Source organism: Apteryx rowi, unplaced genomic scaffold, assembly GCF_003343035.1.
Source record: "Apteryx rowi isolate R43461 unplaced genomic scaffold, aptRow1 scaffold_48, whole genome shotgun sequence".
NCBI classification, from domain to species: domain Eukaryota; kingdom Metazoa; phylum Chordata; class Aves; order Apterygiformes; family Apterygidae; genus Apteryx; species Apteryx rowi.
The window spans coordinates 18590-42503 of NW_020450738.1; the positions used below are offsets into that span (position 1 = coordinate 18590).

Here is a 23914-nt window from a genome sequence, read left to right on the forward strand (position 1 = left end):
TTCCTACTACCATAACAATAAAAAAAACTTCCATTGACTTGCTCATTGGATGTCCTTCAGACCTTTGATTTCCAACAACTTTCACCATTTATTAATAAGGAAAGAATAAGCCAGCCAGCTACTCAGCTAGTGAATGATCAGCTGGGCCTAGGCTGACAAGATTGGAAGTTGCGGTTACAGGAGGATTAAGTGGTTAGTCTGACATATTACTGACCTGATCCTTTCAGGCAGGAGGCTCTATTGCTATCCTGAATAATAATTTATAGAAACTTCTCTATTTCTAAACCATTGTGCATCTCATAATTAATATAAACAGCTCAATAGAAAGCCATTCAATATTATTATTCTTTAACAGATATAAATCAGAGGCACAAAGAAATCTGCAGAAAACATCCCCAAAATCTAAGCAATGAAGCCCATTTCCTCAAAGCACTAGGCGTTTCGCAACTTTTGCGGGTCCTGGAGCTAAGTGCCAAATCCAAATTAAAATTGCAATGCCTTGCCTGTTAGGTTTTTTCCTTTTTTCCCCGTTAGAAATGGGAGCAGTTTCATCAGTACCCTCATACAGAAGGCTATTGACAACTGCACCCGCCAGTAGCATTTCTCTGGACAGCGGCACAGGCCTCCTAGGTTGCTTCAGCTCCTGGCACTTGTTGTCCTAATGAGGAATCTAGATTTACAAGGGGGTTTTTTGATTCAAGGACCAAATTTTCTATCAAATGTCAGACCTTTTAAAATAAAATAGACCAGAAATTTATTCCTCTGGCCCAAGCTGTCTCACTTTAAGGAAAAATCGGTTTCAGGAAAATGTATCCCCACTTCCCAGCAAAAGTGCTGTTTCAGTAGCTCAGGCTGAGTGCTGTTGATAAAAGTTCGCTTTAACATTGAAGTTGCACTTATATTATTATTGGAAAACTGACACCATTTTTTACTGGAGAACTAAGCATGCAAAGAACAATGCAATAAATTCAGCGAAGGATATTGTTGAACATTTGAAATATTCAACATGTTAATCAGCTAGACAATTGTATCTGACAAAGACATCTATTTCATATTACATCTCAATTGTTACTTAAACTTACTCAGAGACAGGACAACAGTATTTTTCCCTTTTCCTTGCTTTTTTGTTTTGTTCATCTTTAACTTGGTAACCATTAAATCACATCAGTTGTTTAGTGCATCCTCACTGCTCGCTGTAAATGCACAAAGCATCATTGCACACTCTCAAAACTCCCTCTCATGTGAGCTAACAAATAACTACATCTGATTTTAGCAAAGAATAGGTAAATTCTATTATTCAGCAAAAAAAAATGAAGAACATAAGATTACAGGTGAAATAATAAGCAACCTCCATAACCATGAAAAAAGCAAAGATATTTATGTTACACTACATTTATTTTCAAAAGGCTTTTTAAAAAAATCTGTTATTGCCCAACTCTCTTTTTCCACATTCTTTATATGTTACTGTAAAATTATTATTAATAATGACTAAGTTTTGGGGGGCAGGTTTGTTTGCAAGTTCAAATAAATATTTTCTCATTTCTTTCATAAAACTGCTTCGGTTTGATTAAAAAAAGTTTACAACTTTTGTGCCTAGTTTAACAGGCTTTCTCATTCATTTCAAAAGAATTCTTCAAGACAATATTTCTCAAATATACAACAATCAGCTTACATGAACAGAAAACTTCATAAGGAAGTATTAATCACATTTTCTCTAGTCTAGAAGAGGCTCATAAATAAAAGACCATTTTCTCCAGAAACAAGGCTTCTGTTTTGATTGGATATTAGAGAACAAGAAGGTTATGAAAGAGTAATCTCTGAAATCCAAAACTAGGCCACATATCAATTTTGAACTCACTAATCTTTAGTGAAATTTGGCAGAACATATAGAAACAGGTCCCATTATCAGACTGTTACTTTGGTAGATCCAGCTGTACAGCCTGCATCATTACACCCACTTACAGGAATTAATTYCACTGAATTCAGTATTCTTGTTTATGATACTATAAACAACAACTACAAAAAAATTTTAAGCAGAATCAGACCAAAAAAACCATCAGTATTTTACAATAGTAATCTGGGACTAATGAAGTAGCTTAAAAAATTTTATCAGCCCTTCACTCTTGCAGAAGGTAATGAAAGCTACCCCACAGAGGAATAAATCCAAGGACCGTGGGGCAGGAGAAAAGGCAGGGAACTGGAGGCTGGTACCATGTAGAAAATTATAGGTAATGTGGTGAAWGAATGTTATTTTATGTATTGTGCTGTGGGAAGGAAAATTTCTAGATGGACCATTTTTACATCTGAAGATTCTGTAAAGACTCATTTGTTGCAAGAGGCTACCATAAAACACCCCAGAAACTCAGCAGCAACAAACAGATCCTTCAGATCTCAGCTCTGACTGTTCTGACACCATTTGGGGGACCTGGTTGAAAGTGCAGAAGAGGATTTTTGAGAAACCAGAATCTCACTGTAGAAGTCCAGGGGATCATGAGTGCTTTGAGACTACACTTCCAGGAATATACGATCCAACTATTGCTGAGAAGGAAATATGAACTGAGATGTAAAATAAATCAATAAATAAAAATTCCTGTGCTTAGGAAGTAAACARTACAGAATTTTTTTTGAATTACTGTTGTTTTTTTTTTTAAATCGCTGTTGGAAGTCTATGTTCCTTCCAGACTTATGTCCTAGTCAAGTCTAAGAAATATAAATTTCATATTATTTCAGAATTTCATTAGTTGCTAGAGAAAGTGCATCTAATTGACAATATATTGCATATACACTGTATATATAGATATATGGTCTAAATATTTAATTAAACTGACCCCTCCATGATAGCTTTTTTTTAAAAAAAAAAAAAAAAACAGCAATAGCTGTTTACCAAATTTGAAAAGACTGAGAACACACTAGAGACACTGTATGTTAAATCCAAAAAGAACTAATTTCTCTCCCACTGATCCAACACTATACTGACACTCTACAAGTAAACACAGACAGCATCTCTAACATAGCCCTCAAAAATTCAGTCACCATTCTTTGTGTTTTGTTATACTTTGTTAGGCTCTGTGAATTTACTGGAAACCATGAAGTGTAGAAATAATTAAGTTATAAGAAGTACCCAGCAGCTCAACCTTGTATTTAACTCCCTYGAAACTGCAGAGTTCCTCATGCATTGTAATAAACACAGGTTGATTATCGATCCTAAATGCAAAGAGGAAATACAGAAGGAAAATATTTTTGTGACTTGTACTCTGGATAAAAATGTTTTCTAGGTTTAAAATATCACTCTGTCTTATTCATATCTATGGAAATCAATGAATAACAGCATTGATACCAACATCTGTTATTCTTATGCTCATCAAGGAGAATTTCAGAAGGGTCCCTTCAGATTAATAAATTTTCACAGTAGGCTGCAAATCAAGTCATTACTTCCTGCTTAGAATGCCTCAGAGTAGCTCCACACTGACACTCATAATGAATAGGGAATAAAGCCACAAAATTGCTATTTAGCAATTCTTAGTTCCTAGGCATAGTAACAATGAACAGAAAAACAGGCGCACCCTCCAGAGGRGGAAGAATTGTCTACAATTGTGCCTCACATAAGGAATGTAAAACAGTTAATACTAGTTTATTAGATGCTATTTTAATCTCTCACACCATGAAACCCAAGAAGATGGTAAAAGAATACAATAGTAACTGCCACAACATCATGCTGGTTTTCATTAAGTTTGTTGAAAGGGGACTCAGCATGGAATTATTAAACTGCTTTAATGGCAAATGACTAAAATGGCTCATCTATTTATAGGCATCATTCTCAGTCACTATTATTTTTTTGTGGTGACACCTGCTAGTGCCTGCTATAGTTAAGGTTCTGYCAGCCTTTCCTCAACAACCCAGAGTTTTTCAAGATCCATCTTGGTGATTAAAACAAAAAACACAACAGACAAACAAAAAAAACCCCTTCCTTTAAAACTGACAATCAAGCAACTCAGAAATTGTTTTAAGAAAATAAAAATAAAGAAACCAAGATAAATGTCATCCAATTCTTTTTTTCCAAAGATCTAAAGCCATCATCCACATTTACAAGTTTCAAACTGATTTTTCCATTTTAATAACCCAGATACAAACCTGTTTTTTAAATAGCACATTTATACAATAGGAGCTTACATATAAGCTGAATATATGCTTTATTTAATTATATTACAATTATATTCATATAGATATTAACATAGTAGAACTCTGTTTTTAAGATGTAAGCATGGAAGTGTTTATTTTTCAGTGAACTCAAGGTAACAAAAGTTCAAGACCACTTCTGCATCACAAAAATCTCAGCATACATGTATGTGAGTGAGAAGGAAGGTGCTTGTGAGAATGGCACTATCTGGAAAAGGAAGCAAGCGCTGCTGTGGCATCTTAACATATCCAAAAGATCTGAGCAACAAGCAAAAGTATCACAGCACAATATACACTCCTCATGATCTACTGTCATAGCATCTGTATTGTGGAAATAGATTAGTCAATGTTTTAGAATTACCCAGGGCTTGGTAACTAGTTTTCTATAGCCACACAGCAAACATTGCCATCTTAGATAGACGCACAGTCCCCATTTACTTCAGTCAAGGTACTCTTGGCATATCTTTAAAATAACAATATATGGTTTACAAAGAAGAAATCTGCCAAATCATCATTTCCTTCCCTTCTTTATCATCATCCACATGTTCAAAATGTGGCACYGTGACATTTTAAAAAACCCTACCCAAGTTGTTTTAGCCTGTGCTTATTCAGACAAATGGACTTACCAGCCTGCCCAGCAAGGTCCAAGCTACTTCAGACCTTGGGAAACATCACACCRTAAAGGAAAAAGAGTCCTTACAAAGGGAAGGAAAGAAAAGCAAGAAGCACCCTTCTTTTTATGAGAAGCTCAAGGATGTCTCAGGTCATTAAAAAATTGACAGAGATGGAAGTATCCTGAGAACAGACAACTGCAAATCCTCTTCAGAACATGAAAGCATCCAAAGACTGATTCTGATTTCACAATTCCTATAGTAAAAAAAAAAAAAAATTACTTGAAAACTCAGTAGTATTCAAGTATTCTGCTGAGACAATTTTTAGTATTTTTCTGTCAATTAAAAACAACTACAATTGTGTGTGATGAACCACTCAGATTTCAATTGAACAGATACATGTCAATAGACATATGTCAATAATTCAATAGATATATGTCAAGAGAGTTATTCTCCATTTGCCTTTTTTATATACTTTCTCCACTTCTTCTATTTTGGTCAGACATATACTGGCCACTGTTAGAAACGTGACACTAAGTTAGATGGACTGGCCCAGCTGTTCTTGTGTTCGCGTATAACTGACTGAGGAGAAAGGCAGCAGGCTTTTTAATGATGCAAACAGGAGCAGAAAGCAAATTTCACTCAAGCCAAATATAGAATAGTCAAAAGAAATTGGTAGCAAACAGTGACAACACTGTGGGCTTTCATATACAAGTGTTAAAACGCTCTCAGTGAGGTAGAATTCACCACTGAATTCCACCACCACCATCCTGATTTTAAGCATCCAAGATGTTTTACATTTTTTAAATGCAAAACACCTGTGGAAGTAGTTGTTGTGTAGTAGTGTTGCTGTGGTTGAAGGATATGCGGCAAGATTTTCAGAAAGATTAGTATCTTACCTCTTCTTAAGCCATCTAACATAAACAAGGGGGAAAAAAAAGTCAGACAAGCATTTCTTCAAGGAAAAGTTGTCTTAAGTCACATTAAAAATATTCTGAGAATATTTACTTACTCCAAAAACTGTAAGTGTGGTATACTATCTGTTGATAGCAATGCATGAATTTGTTTTAAATCTTAACTYCGTGCTTATCTGCTCTCAAGTGGCAATAAATGTCACTGAATAAATGTCAGCCTGATTACAGACTTTGGGTGCTACAGTTTTACTCCTTCAATAAAATCAGCCTTACTGAGCTCACATGCAATCCATTTTCACTATAATCTGTCAAAGGATGAAGAAACAACCTCTCTCACACTGTCTCTCCTAAAAAGTCCTTATGCTTACACTATGCTGCTTTCACCTGGGCAATGTCTCATTATTCTTTATCGACTGCCTGGACTGGATCACTACAATCTGTCCAGACACTGTTGCAAGTATCAGCAAGTGGTTTCTGAAAGAAATCAATGGCTCAGAGTCATAGCAACTGACTACTCTTTGGACTTAAAGCAATACAATTATTCATGTTTCAAACTTGCTATTTATTATATAACATAGCAGTATCCTGTCCATTTAATATCTAAAAACAAGAAGTGATTAACTGCAATTCATGTAGTTTTTATTTGGATCCACTGTACTAACGCCTTTCCTTGGAACATCCTGAAGAAAATTATTTCACTAGCCTCAGTTATAGTGTAGCCCTGGATGAACCAAGGAAAGTCATACTTTATGATCTCATATAAATTTGACATTTAAGTTTCAATAGCATTTTATATACATAAATTTATACAGATAACATTCGATATTGATAAAAAATAATTGGAGATTTGGGGCAAAGTGCTTCCCATTATGTTTTCTAAAATTTTTTTTTTTTGTGCTAACACTACACTGTACAAATCATCTGTAAACTAATTCCAGAAAAATGCTTGTGTTAATTACAGAGGTAGATGAGTATATCTCTGTAACATCTCCAAATAAGAAAGATTATACACACAGGAACTGTATGGCTCATCATCTGTGAATAATCCAAGCACATTACARCAGACACTTAAAACCCCACAGAATCTAGTATTATCATCAGGTAATGATATATAAGCATAAACCAAAACCCACAGACATTAAATACCATGCCATGGTCAAATTGCCTCATTTTCTTACAATTCATTACTCAGTATTCTTTATTAAATATACACACTATCTGCAAAATCAGACATATCTTCCTGTTTAGCTTTCAAAGATGATAATGAGTTTGTGTTGGGGGGGGGGGGGAAACCTGTATAAAATTGTAAGATGCCTACCTGAGAAGAAATGCAAATTCTTAGTGCCACATACAGAGTTCAAGACTTTTTCCTCCATTAAAAATCTTTAACATTTTATGAATCAGAGCCATCATGAGCTTTGCATTTAAATGTGTGTAAATGGCAATTAATAGCAGGCAACTGCTGAGTTCAAATTGATTACTGTGTCTCATTTCATGATAGTCTCAAATTTATCTGTATAAGAATGTAAGTTCTGTAAAAAATAAATTGACTTTCTAAACAGCAAGATGTTAGGAACTTAAGCAGCTGGATGCTAGAGGCACATGCCAAATTCTCAATGATTTTTTCATAAAGACTGGCATTTAAGTACAGAAAGAGATTTTTTACTTTTTTTTTTTTTTTTTACTTCCTCTTCATGTACTGGCATTCAGATCCAAAGGTTCTTTAAAGAGGTAGAGAGAAAAAAAAAAACAAAAAACAACCACACATATCATGCCTGAGCACTTGGGGAGAGGGGGAGACTGGAAAAAAAAACATAAAAAGGTTGATTACTAATTTTAATCATATTCCATTTGAAAAGACAGCTTTCCCAGTGTGAATAACTGTCAGTTTTAGAATCATGTGGGTGTTGTTTCTCACTCTACCTATCTCTTTAGTGATGAAAGTAAGAAAGAACAGTTAAAAATCAGAGTGAAATAAATAAAACACTTTTTATTGCAGCTTTCACCAGATTTCTCTCACAACTGAAATGCACCATGATTAGTACTTGCCAGGAAAAGTGCTCTTCAGATAAAAAGCACAGAAGATGTGTGAAGAAAAAAAACCTGCTTCTTCTGGCCCAGATGTCTTATAACTACTTAGGAACTAAGTGTGTGAATCTTTTATGGTTTTGATCTGGATATAGCATATAAGAGTGGTAACCAGTAAGGAACATTCCTTCCATACAGTCCCCAATGAAACCATGTTTCCAGGATTTGGCTAGTCAGCTCGATATAAAAAAAGACGTTTTACCCCCAGCAACTGACATACTCATGCTCTCTGAAATGAGCATAAATCAAGTTAATTTTTAATGTTAATCAYTGCAATAATGACTTCTTTTTATTTTCTCAGATACGTAATTGGAATACAGTCCCCTAAAAATTTATACTCAAGTCCTGCCTCTTTTGCTCCCTTCCCTTTGAAGCCTTAAGCAGGATTAAACATTTTATTTTTCCTTCCCTGATTTCGCAWACAAGCTTATGAAAAAGTCCTTCTTATGTAGTTATACCATATTCTATAGTAGGATATCAATAACCAAACCCAAAACTGCTACTAACTATCAATAATTTCTAATTATAGCTTTCTTGCTAAGAGTGAGAAGACATATCAAAAAAGAAACACGAACTTAAGAGTAGGTCTTTAAGTTTTGATGAGAAACATGAGGATAGAAAAGAATCTGGGGAAATTTTATTTTCAAATAAATACAATTCAATTCCCATTTAAAAATATCTATTTAAAAATATCACAATTCACCCTCTCACAGAGTACTAACTGAAAGAATATCTTAAAGACGACAAACAATCCATTGTCAAAGAAGTACATAAAGAAGGAATATTATAACACTCTGGAATTAGAAGAGGCAACAAACAGTACAAAAGATACGAAAATAAACCACCTTAACCATGTCTGAATGAAAGCAAAAAATTTTAGAGGTTGGTCAATCAACACAGGTGGCTTCCATGATAAGCATACATTAGGGAGTGGAAGATCAGACTTCTTTTTCAGTACTTTCTGAAGTATCTAACAACTGAGAAAGAATTCATCCACAAGTAATGCCTATTTTTAAAACAGATACCACTTTGCTGAACATGATACTCCTCAACACAGATRAGCTAGTATCTCTAAGAAGTCGCTATCTCAATTTTTACAAAAATGAAGCATTAAAACAAGTTTTGAAACAAAAATGTAAATATAAATAGAATGGCTAGACACCACAACTGGCAGTGTTAAGCAGTGTTAAGTATCGTTCTCCATCACAAACTATTCAGCAAGAACAAAACCTGGGAAGGCAGGCATTTGGCACTCCTATGAGAAATTATCACATCCAATCTTTAAAAGAAAGACTGTCCCTTATCTTAGCAGTTGTGGCCAACAGTAATAATTATAGTAATTGACTAAGTTATATTAAAATGACTGTGTTTATCCATCACTTCTTCTGGGATGTAACTTCATGTGGACAAAAGAACAAAAYCAAAGTTTTATATCCATTATTGTTCATGTATTAGGCACAAATGCTGTTCCTATAATCCACTRCTTTAAAATATTATAACTGACTTCTTTTAAAGTTTTACACTGGTATTCACTAAACTAGGAAACTTTTATTCCCTTGTCATATTCTCACAATGCTCAGACATGCAGCCATTCAGATATGCCTCAAAGCCTGTTTTATTCACCACTGCCCAAGCAGACAGGTGTATTGATGTCATGGTAAGGCTTCTATGCTTATGGAAGATACAGAAGTATTTAATCCATCTGTACTTCAAAAAATCTATGACTTATTTGTGCAAGATTTGTACTTCTGACAAGGTGTTCATTAACTGCATTCTGCTTTTATCAGGAAATCCATTCCGTTTTTTATATTTATAGGACTGACTATCCATTGGAAAGCCCTTGTACCACATTATTTCTTATGAATTTTTTGTCAAGAAAAACAGAAGGAACAAAATTTCTGACTTTAATGCAAGTGATTTTATCTGCTCCTACCTTTCAATCAGTATGATGCAGAACATTTTATGTTACCAAATTTAACCTTTAAACAGCAGGTAGGTATGAGAATCATAAAGCCAGCATTCACGGCTAGCTATCTACACAGCAGGTTACCTTTGTGGTCTGGATTGTAGAGACAGCAAGGGGCTTTTGGGACACTGTTGATGCAATGTATCAGTTAGAATTGAGTAAAAAGTGYATTTGCCACTAAAGAAATATAGGACCTGAAAAAACTCCTGTTTAAATAACATTTTCATCCCTTTGAGTCTAAAATCTCATTTATAGAAGTTAATTTTTCAGGTTTGAAATCAGCAGCTAACTTCATAAAACAGAATTCATCTTAAATACAAGTTAAATTTACAAAGGATCTTGGTCATGAATTAACTTTTCATCTGAGATATTCAAATCCAGGGCTTTTTCTAGTCCTCTCAATGCATATAACAACTGCATTTTTGCAGGAGACCAAAGATGCTACTATACAGTTGTATAAATAAAGACCAAGGGGGAGGGGGGGGAATCACAAAGTGTTTGGTTTTTTTTTTCCTATCATAGAGTTAACATATAGAGAAACCAAATGATCTATCACACCTAATCCAAGAAAGGACATTCCTTTTGCACAGAAGGTAGAGTGCCTGTGAAAACATGGGTGTTCTTGCATAACAAGGTTAGCACATACAATTTCCCAAGAGCAAACCAAGCACAGATTTTTCAAAAACTAAGTTTGGAAAGAAATGGCAGTATCTAAATATGATGATATCAGCTACRCTGAAAACTACTACTTTCCAGAAATATAATTTACTACAAGAYGACGAAAATAAGTGTAAAATGTTTAGAGGCTCACAGACCTGCATTGCCATATGGTAGCASAGTCTTAGATGAGCATAAAATAATAGCTACCTATTGTAAAGTTAATGGAGTAATTTATCTCTTAAAATGAAATTTAAAATCCCACATGCCTTAGTAAGCTGCATTTGGCTTTACTATTGTTCTAGTGCTTATAGACCATGTGTTTTCAAAGCACTGTAGTCTCAAGAAACTACCAATATTATAAATGCCAGACAATGGAAATTTTATTATCCCTAACAAAATTTTAAGCCTCAAACAGCCAATTTAAATGGCATTTTAATGGGACTTCTTTGTTTGAAGGGGCCAGGAATACAGTTTTAGTACAAAATAACAGGGACAGAGTAGATAATGCAGTTGAACTGTGCCATCCTGCAACTGAAAAGCAAAACATAGTGAATCACATGTTCTCTTGAGTGGAAAGCAACAGTTAAGAATATGGCAAAAGGAAGGGAGCGAAGGTTAATGCACATATAGAAATCAACCTGAAGTGTATGCATCTCTTTCCTAAGAGAGATTGCCTTTTCCCCAGAGAATCACAGGAAAGGAAAATTGAGGAAAATGCTTGGAAGTGGTGGCCTATCTTTCACTTAACTAAGAGGCTGCTTCTTAGTCCCAGCTGTGAGTGTTTTGGCAGTAAACATTCACAGCTGCTACAGCACATCTCATGATGTAGTTCAGTTTTAGTCTTGTGTTTACCCTTAACATGGTCACCCGTGTTCCCCCACATGGTCACCCCCACCTCCATTTTAACTATCTGCAGCTGCTTCAGTAGGAGACATTTGTATTAAAGCACTATAATTGAAGTGACACCTCCAAGGAAACGTTCTCATTCGCTGGCCCAAAGCACTGGTCCACCTTTGTTTCCATTAAAAAACAGAGACCTTACTCAGTGTCTCTAGTTTCTCTTCCACATGCGACCTTCAGAGGCAATCAAGTGACTGATTTTTCTYAGCAGGCTCTGCACTGGTTTCTCTAATTCCCTATGCAAAAAAAGTCTCTGGAGCAGGAAGAAAAGCACTCCTCCTTCATAATCTCAGAAACACACCAAACAGCAGCTCACCATGCCATATGGTACGGTATGTCATAGGGTATGACACCTCAACTCCTTATTCCCCCCCACCAAACAAAAAAAAACAAAAAAAACCCAAAAAAACCTTTAAACTTTGAGGAGGCTGGTAAACTGCACTGGATGAATCCTTTGAGAGGTGCTGCAGAAACAACCTACCTTGGTGCTTATGAGAGACTAGTAGTTAAGCAACAGAGGAGGAACATATCTCTAGTGAATGCCAAAAGCTGGGGATGAAATCATCTGTCCTCGTGGAAAAAACAAAGACATATCAGGTCACTTGACCCACCCTTCCGGTTTATGTTGGAGTAACCCAGGTCATCAGCACTGCTCCTTCTGCACAGCTTTGGCATTTGTTTAGAGTTTCTTTTCCCTCTTTTAAATGGTTGCCATTTTATGAAGTTGTAAAAGTCAGCCTTTCATTAAAACACACACACACACACACACACACACACACTTGGAGCCCCTCACCAGTAGATATCCAAATGAAGTCTAAATTCTCTACCATAATCTGATGTGCTGTTAAAATGCCAGCTGACCAATATAGACCAATTTTCTTAGTTTGGACTCTTTCTTTGTCCTGTTCTATAGCCGATCAAAGTCTCTTCATTATTACAACACTGTAAAGTGTATGAATTTCTTCTGATAAAATCTCCAAAATTCTCCAGGAGAACAATATAATGGTGAGATACTGAAAATAAAACCAATCCACTAGAAATAGAAAATATTTTCAGAAATGGTAGGAAGAACTGAAGAGTTTTCTATTGGAGAAAGATCTGCTCCCTCCTCCAATCTTAACAGTGAGAACCAGGAGACATATGCACCTGAGAAGTCCTTTCACTATTTTTGCTCTTCTGCCTGTTTTTTGTTTTGTTTTCTGAGTGAATTTCTCACAGGAAGAACCCCATCCCATTGGTCAGTGTGACTTCATCAACTGAAGCARGCTGTTCTCAATCCAGTGGTATCGTACTCCTGCATGTCTCAGACTACACTGGAGTATGCCTCACTGCTCAGTATATAGTATTACCTCCATCATGCTAGATCCATTCCGAGGCCTTACAGGAGCTAGGAAAAAGCTAGCTGTCGGAATAATTTCTCTTAGCTACTTTGCCCACTTTCCTCTAGACAATAACCTTTCAAGCATCAGTGTTTACTACTAAATCAGATGGTGCTAAGAAGTGAAAGTTACCTACCTGTCAGTAAGTATGCACATAGTAAAAGAAAGTTATAAATAATATAAACCATTAGCAAAGATTTATTTCTGTATATTGATTTTAAATAAGTATCATTTGTTTTTCAAACCAGTATTTTTATCATAAATTTATTTTTTTTATCTATTATGCTATCAAAGTGTTTTTTTGATTAAAGAATTTTTGTCTATAAATAGGAAACAATCTAAACAATATAACACCAAGCAAACCCTTTAACAGAAGCAAAGATGGAAAACTTGTCATTGCCAATTGTGAACATTTTTCTATTTTTAAGTATAACTGACCTTTTTTGAGCAATGAAAACATCCATAAAATATTTGAAGATGGAAAAGTCATACAAAAGACAAAGCCGAAATCACTGCATTGCAGATTTACAGTCTGTAAATTAAAACTTTTGGTTGGCAACCTACAACAACACAGCTAGACAAGCCTGCAAGCCTTGGCTCTTGAATTAGCTGGGGCACACAGTGTGTACTACTTTTAATATGGCTCCAAAGTGGTTCTATTAACAATTCAGTATGAAAGCAATAATTCTGTCAACATACTAAAAATGATTTAGCCTTTAAATAGAAGCCACTTAACTACTTGCACAAGATATGCTTGCACAGAAAACAGGGGTAGAAGCAGCCCAGTTACTAAATCACTCAATATGCTATAGATTTTCTATTCTCCTTGTTTTTAATATTTTAACTTTGCACGTGCATTTGCATCTTGAAAATGAAAGTTTAAGTTATTGTAATAAAACAAATTCTCTGAGAGTTTAACAACATGAAAAAGTAGTAACAGCACTAAAAAGCCTTAGCCCTCTTCAGAATTTTATTTACTCCCATCTTACAAAAGTACGTCACTCCCAAGATGGTTAAAACCATCCCATACTGGAACAGGACTAATATTTTCAAAAGCACATACATTCATAAATTGCTTAAATCCTATTTTCAGGTTTTAGATACACACTTGGAATTCTATTTCTCCATTAGTAACAAAGATGAAATTCAAAATTAAAAAAAATTTTCAAAGAATCTTGTACTTTCTACCTATGTTCTCTATCACTATCAGCACCACTCCTACAATTGCCTTCTTCCAGATTCAGGATTAAATATGGTCTTTGACAATTTGTCCTTCATACATCTGATCTTTCAGTGATTTCTGGTACCAATTTTTTCCATTGTTGTTCATTACAGAACGATACCCTGCTTCAATACTGTCAACACTCTATTTTCTGCCTTTTATTCTTCCTATAATACATTACCAGTTATTGAATCCAATCAAAATACTGCTGCTAAAATCATGCAACTTTTTGCATAACTTTTTTTTCCTTCACTAAATCAAGTTCAAATTTGTTCCTGCCTTCATTTTGTTTCTTTTTCTCCAGTCCCATTCCATCTCTATCACCCTAAATATCATTGTTTTCCCCCTCTATTCTTCTGAGGTTGGATCCTTTATCATGGTATTTCACATGTCTAGAATATTTTAGCACTTCCTAACCAGAGACCATTCTCTCCTTCTCCTTTAAAACCCACTTCTCTCTTTACCCATAATTATCAGTTTTATCAGCTAGTCATTGCTTTGTTTCTGATGAGCTCCATAAAGTGACATCTAGAATGTTATTTTTCCACTACCTAAAAAAGGATGATATTTTCAAGTATTAATTAGCTTTGTTACATCACATACTGTCATAACTTCATCTTGTTAGCTCTTATAACTAAAGTAGTTATGAAATAAAGTCAAAAGAAAAAGGATGAAGAATGATAACCGATTTTAAAATGCTAACCAAATCTTTCCAGAAGATTGTTCAGAAATGGTATATAAAGCTTCAAAACATTTCTAAGCAGTTGGGATCCCTGTTTTAATATGTGAATTTCTAGACAGCTATCTGTGGAAAAGTTTTGAGTACTACGAAAGCTTTATTAGGACTGATGCACACGTTTGACAGTGATCAGTCTTACCATACTCCTCACAGTTACCTACCTCAAATGTTTATTTACACAGTTCCCTGAAGGTAGGACTTACAGCAATGAGAGATGTGACATTTGAATACATGAGGATAAAATTGAACTTTTTAGTGTTGATAAAAATATAAAATTGTATCTTATCAAAACAAATTTATATACAAATAATACAATGCAAGATATTTATACTGTCTGTCCCTTAAAATTAAAACACTTTTTAATCATTCAGTTTATAGGTGCTTCTAAAAGTAAAGAAATAAAAAACAGTTTTAGATAAGGTATAACACCTTAAAAGCACTTTTAGCATTTAATATCTACAATGTATACTGAAAGTCATTACTAAATCCCACCCTCTCTTTTTTCCTGCAGTTTTAAGATATCAAGGATAAAGGAGTTTGGGGGGTTGGGGTTTTTTTTAGTATCCTGTTTTACAGAAAAGGAATGATAGAAGATAGTGTAAAAGACAAACGAAAGGCATATTCCTTACCTCCCAAAAGTACAAGTATTTCCTAAAGTATCAACTACATATGAAATACAAGAGTTTTAAATGTGTATCTTCAGACTATTATACATCTTCATACTGTGCTTTTGCACAAACAAAAATAACTTTATGGATTTAAATGTTTTAACGCTTACCGAATACTTTATTTTACTATTCTGTTTTTTAATCAGAGTGAGACAAGGTGGGGGGAGGGAGGATTAACCAGTCTCAGTACATTTCAGGGGCACAGAATTGAAAGATTAGGTAAAGGACAGAACCAGCAAGGAGTCTCTTCTTCTCTACAAGTAATACACTGGGGAATTAGTTTCCATGAAAGATTATATTTAATTAAGTCCTCTTCAGCAGTGCTGCATATTAATAGTTTAATGGCAGTCTACCAGCAGTTTACATGATTACAGCATAATAGTGGATTAAACTTCCCAACTTCAGCTTATCTTACAGTTCATATTTAGCAGTAACTTTCTTCTTATCCATGGTAGATTTTAATAACTGGATTAATTTTTAGTTTGCTAAAAACATTTTGAAGAGAACTGTCCCTTGTAAATAGCTCCAAAACAGACACAGAGGTAAAAGCATACGTATGTTCATAGACAGGCATGTACATAGCTGCTAGATGCATTAAAAAGATCCACACACTATTCTCTTTCCACAAATCACCTTCAGTTATAAATTAGATTATAATTATCTAACTGCATGCTAGTGGATGTAAGTATGCCCATGGCATATCCAGGGATGGAGGATGTGACTCAAGTTTCGGAAGTCAAAACGATTCATGAAAAATTAGCAACTGATGAAACTCAAAAGCAAAGTTTGGGCAAAGAAGAAGATGGAGATTCTGAAGCCCAGTCCAAAAGAGCACTTCAGTGTGCTTAACTTTATGAGTAATCCTATTCACTTCAATGGGCTTCGCATTCTGTACTGGGGCCACAAAATTTATAAGAGCAGCTCATTATTTACTACAGTAATTCATTTAAACTGGAGAAATAAGATGAGTTTTCAGGTATACAAGCCCTCCCTTAATGTGACTTTCCTGGAAAAATACTTCCTTAAACATCATCTGAAGAAGGGTCCAAGTTCCCAAAAGCTTTTGTTCCACCCCTCACATCTTCCTACACACATACATCCACTGTTGTTGATCTAACTAAAATAATTTTCCTCTTCCTACAGGCATGGCCTTGTGTATGATCTTAGACAAGCGTAACCTACTACAATGCAAATGCTATTTGCCGACTGAAAGCCCTGCAGCATAAATCCCATTAGCTATTATAAGACTCATCCTTACACTTACATTATTGAAAAATGAACATCTTGTGACATCCTCAAAGGCCATCAGCATACAGATTTTTAAATATTATATTCTCATAATATATGCAGAGAAAACATAGGAGATCATTTGAAAATACACATTTTTTGTTTTCTACAAAATAAAGAGGCTCATGTTTGAAATCAGTGATTTTACCAAATTAAAAATAGATTTAAAGAGCATTTGGATATATCACAAAACAACTTTGCATTATTTTATTTTAGTTACATTTGGCATTATTTGCTCCACTGACCCTTCAAAAGAACAAGAATAATTCAAAATTTTTATGAACTTCATTTTCTATATGCATACTAATAATGACAGGGTGAAATAATGTTCTGAAAAATTATTGCTCATTCTTTCTTAAGTAACCATTCCTCCATGAAATAATATGATAAACATTAATTTATCAATGAGGAGTACTAAAATGAATATTTATCTTAAACTGTTATTACTACAGCAGTTTATTTATAAATAAATACTGTACTTGTTTTTGTAAACATGATTTTATTCATTAATATTGAACACAATATTGAACTTTTTTTATACAGAGCTGGTGTGCTAGGAGACAGCAGTAATACCAACACAATGATCCACTATGTATGACCAGACACTTAATTTTCAAGCATCTGCTCATAAGATAAACATAAACACAAATGTCTGTTAGATATTAGAAACTGCTGTCTGTCAGAGGTTGGGGCAGGTGGGGGGGGGAAGAAATACTAGAATTGGCATACAAATAGAATTTTAAAACCATGAAAATATGAATATGAAAATATGAATATAAAATATAAATGAGACAAGAAAGTATTTTTCCTCATGCAGTAAAATAAAACATTTTCCAATTWAAAAAATGAGTATTCTGAAATTCTAATATCCAAAAACAGTCAAAAAAAGCCAAGCTTCTTTCAATTTGTTGGCTAGCACACAGATATGACAGCTAGAACTGAGAGAAAAACGCGTATTTATTGGTTTATTCAGAACATACATACCTTTCAAAAAGGCCAAGGAATTTTTCATAGTTCTAAAASTGATTGTTTCTCATTTTTACATTAATAGGTAAGAGCTCAAAGCAGAAATCTGTTTCCGTGCTGGAAATTGTTCACTTACAAATGCAGTTTCCACAATAAACTAAGAATCAACATATTTTAAGAAAAAAGAAAATATGAACAGTGCTGGGAGCATGCTCTAACTGCAGCTCATATTTGATTCAACTTACCAGCGCTATCTTTATTTGCTGACCAAATATTCCAGTACTGCTGTTTATTAGAATAATTGGACTAATTAGCTCGCAACAGCTATCCAAGACAGATGTTGTTCCATACAACGTAACAGACAGCTGAGAGATGCAAAAGTTTCCATTTCTGCAGCATGGCCTAATCTGCCCTGCTATATGGCTTCCTGTTCCTCTCAGGAGAAAGACTGTTAGGGCCCACAGGACCAGGCCCATGAAGTCTTCCCTAGCAACTTGAGAGTCTCCCATGACCTACATGTTCACAACTTATCCAAATCTCCAAAATTTTTTCCTTCAGATGCATCAATTGCTTCTACTAACTCCTCACAACTCGGAATCTACTCTCTCTGCCTTTTGATACTTGCTATCCAGGACTGCTCCCTGGGACATCGAGCAGTTCCTGACAAAATAAATTAGTGAAAGTAAAGTTTTTAGAAGCATTACCCCAATTAACTTTGCCTGAGTAATTTTTTAATATATATATTATTTATCAATTTATAAAGCAGTGCAAAATGTTTTGCAGTTCAGTGACCACACCAATTTTTCCATTCAATCAGAATAAAGTTATTTATCTGTGCAGTTAAGACACTACAAACAACTTACTTCCAAAGCAATTACTAGACAGAAGACCGTTTTATGTGCCATTTTATTTCTAGAGCAAGAAGAGGACACCATTAATGATCTACTAGAATAAGATTCGTTGTTGTCGCAGGCAGCTAGGTAACACAGATATATCTTCCCCATTTTTATATTATTTTACATAAAATAGTCTACTTTCCAGAACATATGGCTGTGATGTGACACAGACAAGACAGAAATGGAGGGATATCGCCCTATTCATTTAATAAAGTTTCTTAAAAGATAACAAAATCAAATGCCATAAAATTAAAGAGATTATTGATAAGGGCAAAGTGATTGTAATAATTCTTGGAATATACAGAAGCTTCTGATACAGACAGAACACTGATATCATGGGTTGTAATTCAATTCACTTAATATTAAACATCTATAAAGTACATCTCAGATCTACCTGAGATGAAATGAGCCCTAAAAATACACTCTCTTTTCACTAGTTGTAAAGGGGGTCTAGACCACTAACTCATATTTAGACATCCACAGCTGTAATTTTTTCCATTTCACCCCTGCCCCAGTGTTATTTTCAAGGAATTTATCAAATAAAAAAAGCCATCAATTTTCTGTCAGAAACTGCAGCAAGGTTCGTTAGCCTGTCTTTGATACTAAGGAGGAGGACTTTTGGAGATATTTGCCTTTAGCCAAGATCTGCAGACTTTTTAAAAAGAAGAAATGATGAAAAAGACCCAACTTTGCTTCGAAATAAAAGCAGTACAAGCTCTTTACTTGCACCCTGGCAGCTACTTTTCTATTGACTTACAGGAAAGAGGAAAAATTGTGATGTTCTCTGGCCAGTTCTAGGTAGCTCTTCATTAATCAAAGGCATAGATGTAAAAAGTCTAAGCCTTTTTCTTGTCAAAATTCTTAGCCTCAATACCCTGCTTCTAGACAATTCAAGAGGAGACACTAGGAAGTTTTCAAAGTCACTGCAAACAGGCAGGGAAAAACGCAACTGCTGTCTTTTCTAGTGATGGAAATGATTCTGTAGATGAAAGAATCAAGCCATTCTTCCTTATTCATACTGTTTTACCCCTGTGGTTTCATATTAACTTCTGGGTAACTATAGAAGATGAATTTCCTGGGGTTATCTGATCAGCAGTATCCTCAGGGACAACCCCTCTTTCGCATCGGTTTCATAGAAAGGTGATCTGCTCCTCATGGGAAAAAGGTTTTCAGCAGGGCAATGAGGCCAAGCAGCATGCTATATTAACACTAATTTCAATGTAGATGTGTATATTGTCACTGTAAATAAAAAGAGAATTTGTGACACTCCTCAAGCAGTAGAATCCCGGTCACCCAAACTTGCTAAACCATTGTTTTTTTTCTTCCAACTCCATACCATTCAATATACAGCAGTTATAAAAATAATTTTCCAGAATAAATGTTGAAWTTTTTTAATGCTTTCTAATGCTTTACAATGCAACTCTAATCCAAAGAAAATTGTTGTTAAAAGTGGCACTGTGACATTTATGTGTACTACTTATTTCCTTTTGAACAAAATTTCTGCAGGCATTCTCCTTTATCATACTGTAAATACATGTCTATGTAGTTACATACCCTTCTATGGGAACCTCAAATCATTCACGTGTTGCAGTTCAAATGCATATTTTTGAATGGCATATCCTTATAAGGCCATTTAGTCAAGGTCATCTAAAATCTGCAGATACTAAAATCCATAATAATACAATGGACGGTACTTAACCATACTGTAACTGACTTACAGAAGAAACACAGCTGCAAACAAAAGMAGCACCCCAGCAGGCAACAAAACTCCCTGTTTTGACTGTTAAGTATGAACAGATCATCTGAGTCAATGTTCAGGTAAACTGAAAGCCATTACAAGAAAAACAACAGAAAAAAGCATACAGCATGTTAGGGAAACAGTAAAATGAAAATGTGTAAGGCAAAGAGTCTACAGAACAAATTTACAAAATAGGAAACAAATGAATAACTTAAGCATATCAGAAGTAGACACCTCACTGTATGGTGAATTTATAGGTCTCAGTCACAGGAAAAAAAAAGCTCTACAACAAACTAACAAATGAGTAATAGAACTCACAAGAAACAGACTACACGTATCCAAAAATTTTACAAAAATGGAGGCACTAACAAAACGTACACTTTCCTTACATGGTTTTTAAAAAATAGTGCTGGAAGTAGACAAGGAAATTACAATAGATTTTACCATGCTGGCAGATGAACCAGTTTAAAATATCATTTAATTCTTTTTAAAAATATATGTTTAAAAAAAATGTAAAATGATAGGGACAGCGCAACATAATTTCCTACCGCTTTAATCTACTGTAATACTTCAAGAAAAGAAGGAAGAACACAGATAAAGAGCAATTTGGTGATGAAAGGTAAATTCCTGGCAAAGCCCAGCAAGGCTAGGGTGAGAGGGGTTCCAAAGAGAGGCCCCTCAGCTCCACTGGCGGCTGCTGCCAGAGCTCCCAAGCAATGGGGCTCAAAGCACCAAGAGGCAAGCAGGAGCCTGGAAGCAGAGGAGGCAGGGAAATCGGGTGTGATATCCAAGTGCCAAAATGTCTTTTAAAGTCTCTGATTAGTAGTTTAAAAGAGAAAAAAAAAAAAATTGTCTCAAAACCTTGCTAGGCAATAAGAAGCGAAAAAGACTAGTAATGTAGGGTCTAACMCAGAATATAAGGATGTTTAATGTATTTTAATCATCTAGAGCAGGAGAACAATTTGTAAGTGTTAGAAATAAAAGATAATTTTTTGAAATTGAGATCATGAGGAGGAGATCTGCAGGGACTAAATTGAGGCAGGTGAAAAGGCTGCAGAACGGAAGCCTTAGTAAATGCACTGCCATGCAGGAAGGTGCAACTACACAAGTACAATGCTGCATTCTAAATTAACTATAGCCTTTAGGAAAAGGAACTTAGGATCATACTGTGTAAAAACCAGATCAGTGTGCAACAGTGGTAAAAAAAACACAAATACTACCAAAAAAAGAAAAAATATATATTATTAAAACATTACATTGCAGTTTCATGCATTCTGCAATATGCTATTCTAACAGATATCAATGTGTAGGCAATATAGAAAATCAACCCTGGACTTTCTTTAGGGGTAATTGTTTGGTTCAGCTAAGATGCCCAAGAATTTGGCCCCACCAAACCTTTTCCACTCAATRCTTTAAAAACAATAGAGGAATTACAGTAATCTGGGAAGTTTTCTTACCATAGCAACTGCTGGTCTTTTTCCTCTTGTTAAGAAGCAAGATAATGGTTTCTGCTTTTTATGCGGTTTTTCGGTACTTTCTTTTATCTGAAAATTCTAGAACACAGAAATGTTAGTCTTCAAAAAAAAATCCTCTCATTTAAAATAGTCTTTTATAGTTTTAATTCACATTAATTGTGTAGACATTAAAATTACTAATCTAAAGTCAATTTCAGTATATACTGCCAGCTTCACATATTCTTTGTCAGGCAAGTTTTACATTATGAAGAAACACAAACTATTAAATGAAGAACACAAATCATGTTAATTGATTTTATATCAGTTTAGATATATTTCTCATCTTGCATATTTTATAAAGAACATTTCAATTAGCAAGTTGAAAAAGTAAATGCCTACAAGAATCAGAAAGAGAAAAGTCTAAAACACTGAAGACTAAAATCCAAATTTCATTTTAACATTTGTAGGTTGTTACATTTATTTAATATTACATGAACAATACCAAAATAATTTGAATTTCTTTTAGAGAAAAGAGAAAACATTTCTTTCAAGTTATAATATGCATCTATCACCATTCTTTATATATATATATACACACACACACACAATATAAGCATTTTAAAGCATGCACCCAAATGATATTTCAACTTTAGTCTAACATTAGAAATATATTTGATTTCAGAGAGTTTCTTCTTAAAAGCTGTCAGCATCTMATTCAAGGAAGTACATCCTTAAATTGTAATTCACATCGTTTTAATGCAAGGCTTTTAAACTCAAAAAAGGAAAATAGATGAAGATGCATTCACTGAGATGCCAATATATCACCATAATTGAGGAGCAGGCAGACACTTAGCTGTATGTGCATTCTCAACATTTCTCAACTTTAATGGCATGTGAATATGAGCTTAACTGAATTGGGATGATTTCCTGAATAAGGGTCTTAATGCACCTTTATCTGTCTGCCTTTAGGTATACAATACAATATTAATACAGTAGGACTTCTAATGATCAATGCCACTTGTATAGAACTTGTCATATGAATTGGTGTATGATATACAAAGTTGCTCCTAAACACCAAAAGAAATACAGCACAAAAAGAAGCCCTGCAATCAGGAGAGAGAACTTCAAGCAATTGGATAGATTCACGAGTCTACAAACTCATAAGTTCTTCCCAAAAAACTAGACTCCATGATGGCAGCAGAGCAAACAAAGTACTGCTGTGGCTTCTCACCCAGCCACAGATACACAAATGTTGTGGTGAAAGGTGGAATTGATTTAGAAGCATGTATCTTCCCTCATGTATATTCTTCTGCTACTCACAACATCTTTTTTTCCTTCCAAGAACTTTCTATACAAAGATTTCAGTGAAGAAACAGTAATCCTGGGATTGCTTCGCTTCATGTGAAAAAAATTTTTTAAATATTTAAATATTTTGATAATATTGAATAATATTTCCCAATATTGAAATTTTGAAGTGTTAACTGCAGATACTTTACTCAACTCTGTAGGCATGTTTTTGGCTTAAAGAGATTTTTACATTAAGGCTTATGCAGATAACTATCAGAATATCTTGTCAGTCTACTTTAATCAGTACAATTTCATATTTGTGTGTATGCACGTTAGTTAAATGTAATGCTCCATTGTCATTAAAACCTACATAAACACTTTTCAAAATGAAGAGAGGAATCAATCTTTGCTAGCAACTGGTTTTATATATATGGCAACATGAAATATCTTCCATGTACTGTTCCACCTTTGATTAAACAAGTGTCATCTCTAAATATATTTAGAATTAACTGTAATGATAATATATATGAGCAATCTAGTTTGTCTGATTAACACCTGGGGGAACACACTTATTTCCATTTTTGCAGTGCTGAGAAAAATACATCCTGATACCTAACCTGTTTGGCAAAATGCATCCTTTCTGCTTTTACGAGAATTCTCGGATGGTCCTGTAATACATAATTACTGAGCTGCAAAGAATTTCCGTAGCCTTTCGACAGACCACTTTATCTAATTACTGTGATCTTTTTGTCCTGCTGATTCGGCCACTTTCTACTCACAACTGTGATATTTTTGTTAGCATGTTAAATTATATCTTTGCACTCGATACTCAAATCGAAACAGATTTAAGTATTCAAATAATAGCAATGATGACTGATCATTATTCTCTTTGCTGTCAGTGAGAAGTTAGGGCACAAGGACTAATAATTTAATTTTATATATTTTCAAAAAACGACAGGCTAT

At 34.6% G+C, this 23914-nt stretch overlaps 1 protein-coding gene across 1 annotated transcript in view; it reads right to left on the reverse strand.

Moving 5' to 3' along the window:
* STPG2 (sperm tail PG-rich repeat containing 2) overlaps nucleotides 1-23914 on the reverse strand; it is a gene marked incomplete at its 3' end in the record, with an annotated part of 87686 nt that overhangs the window by 14448 nt on the left and 49324 nt on the right. The gene's annotated exons all lie outside the window — the stretch shown is intronic.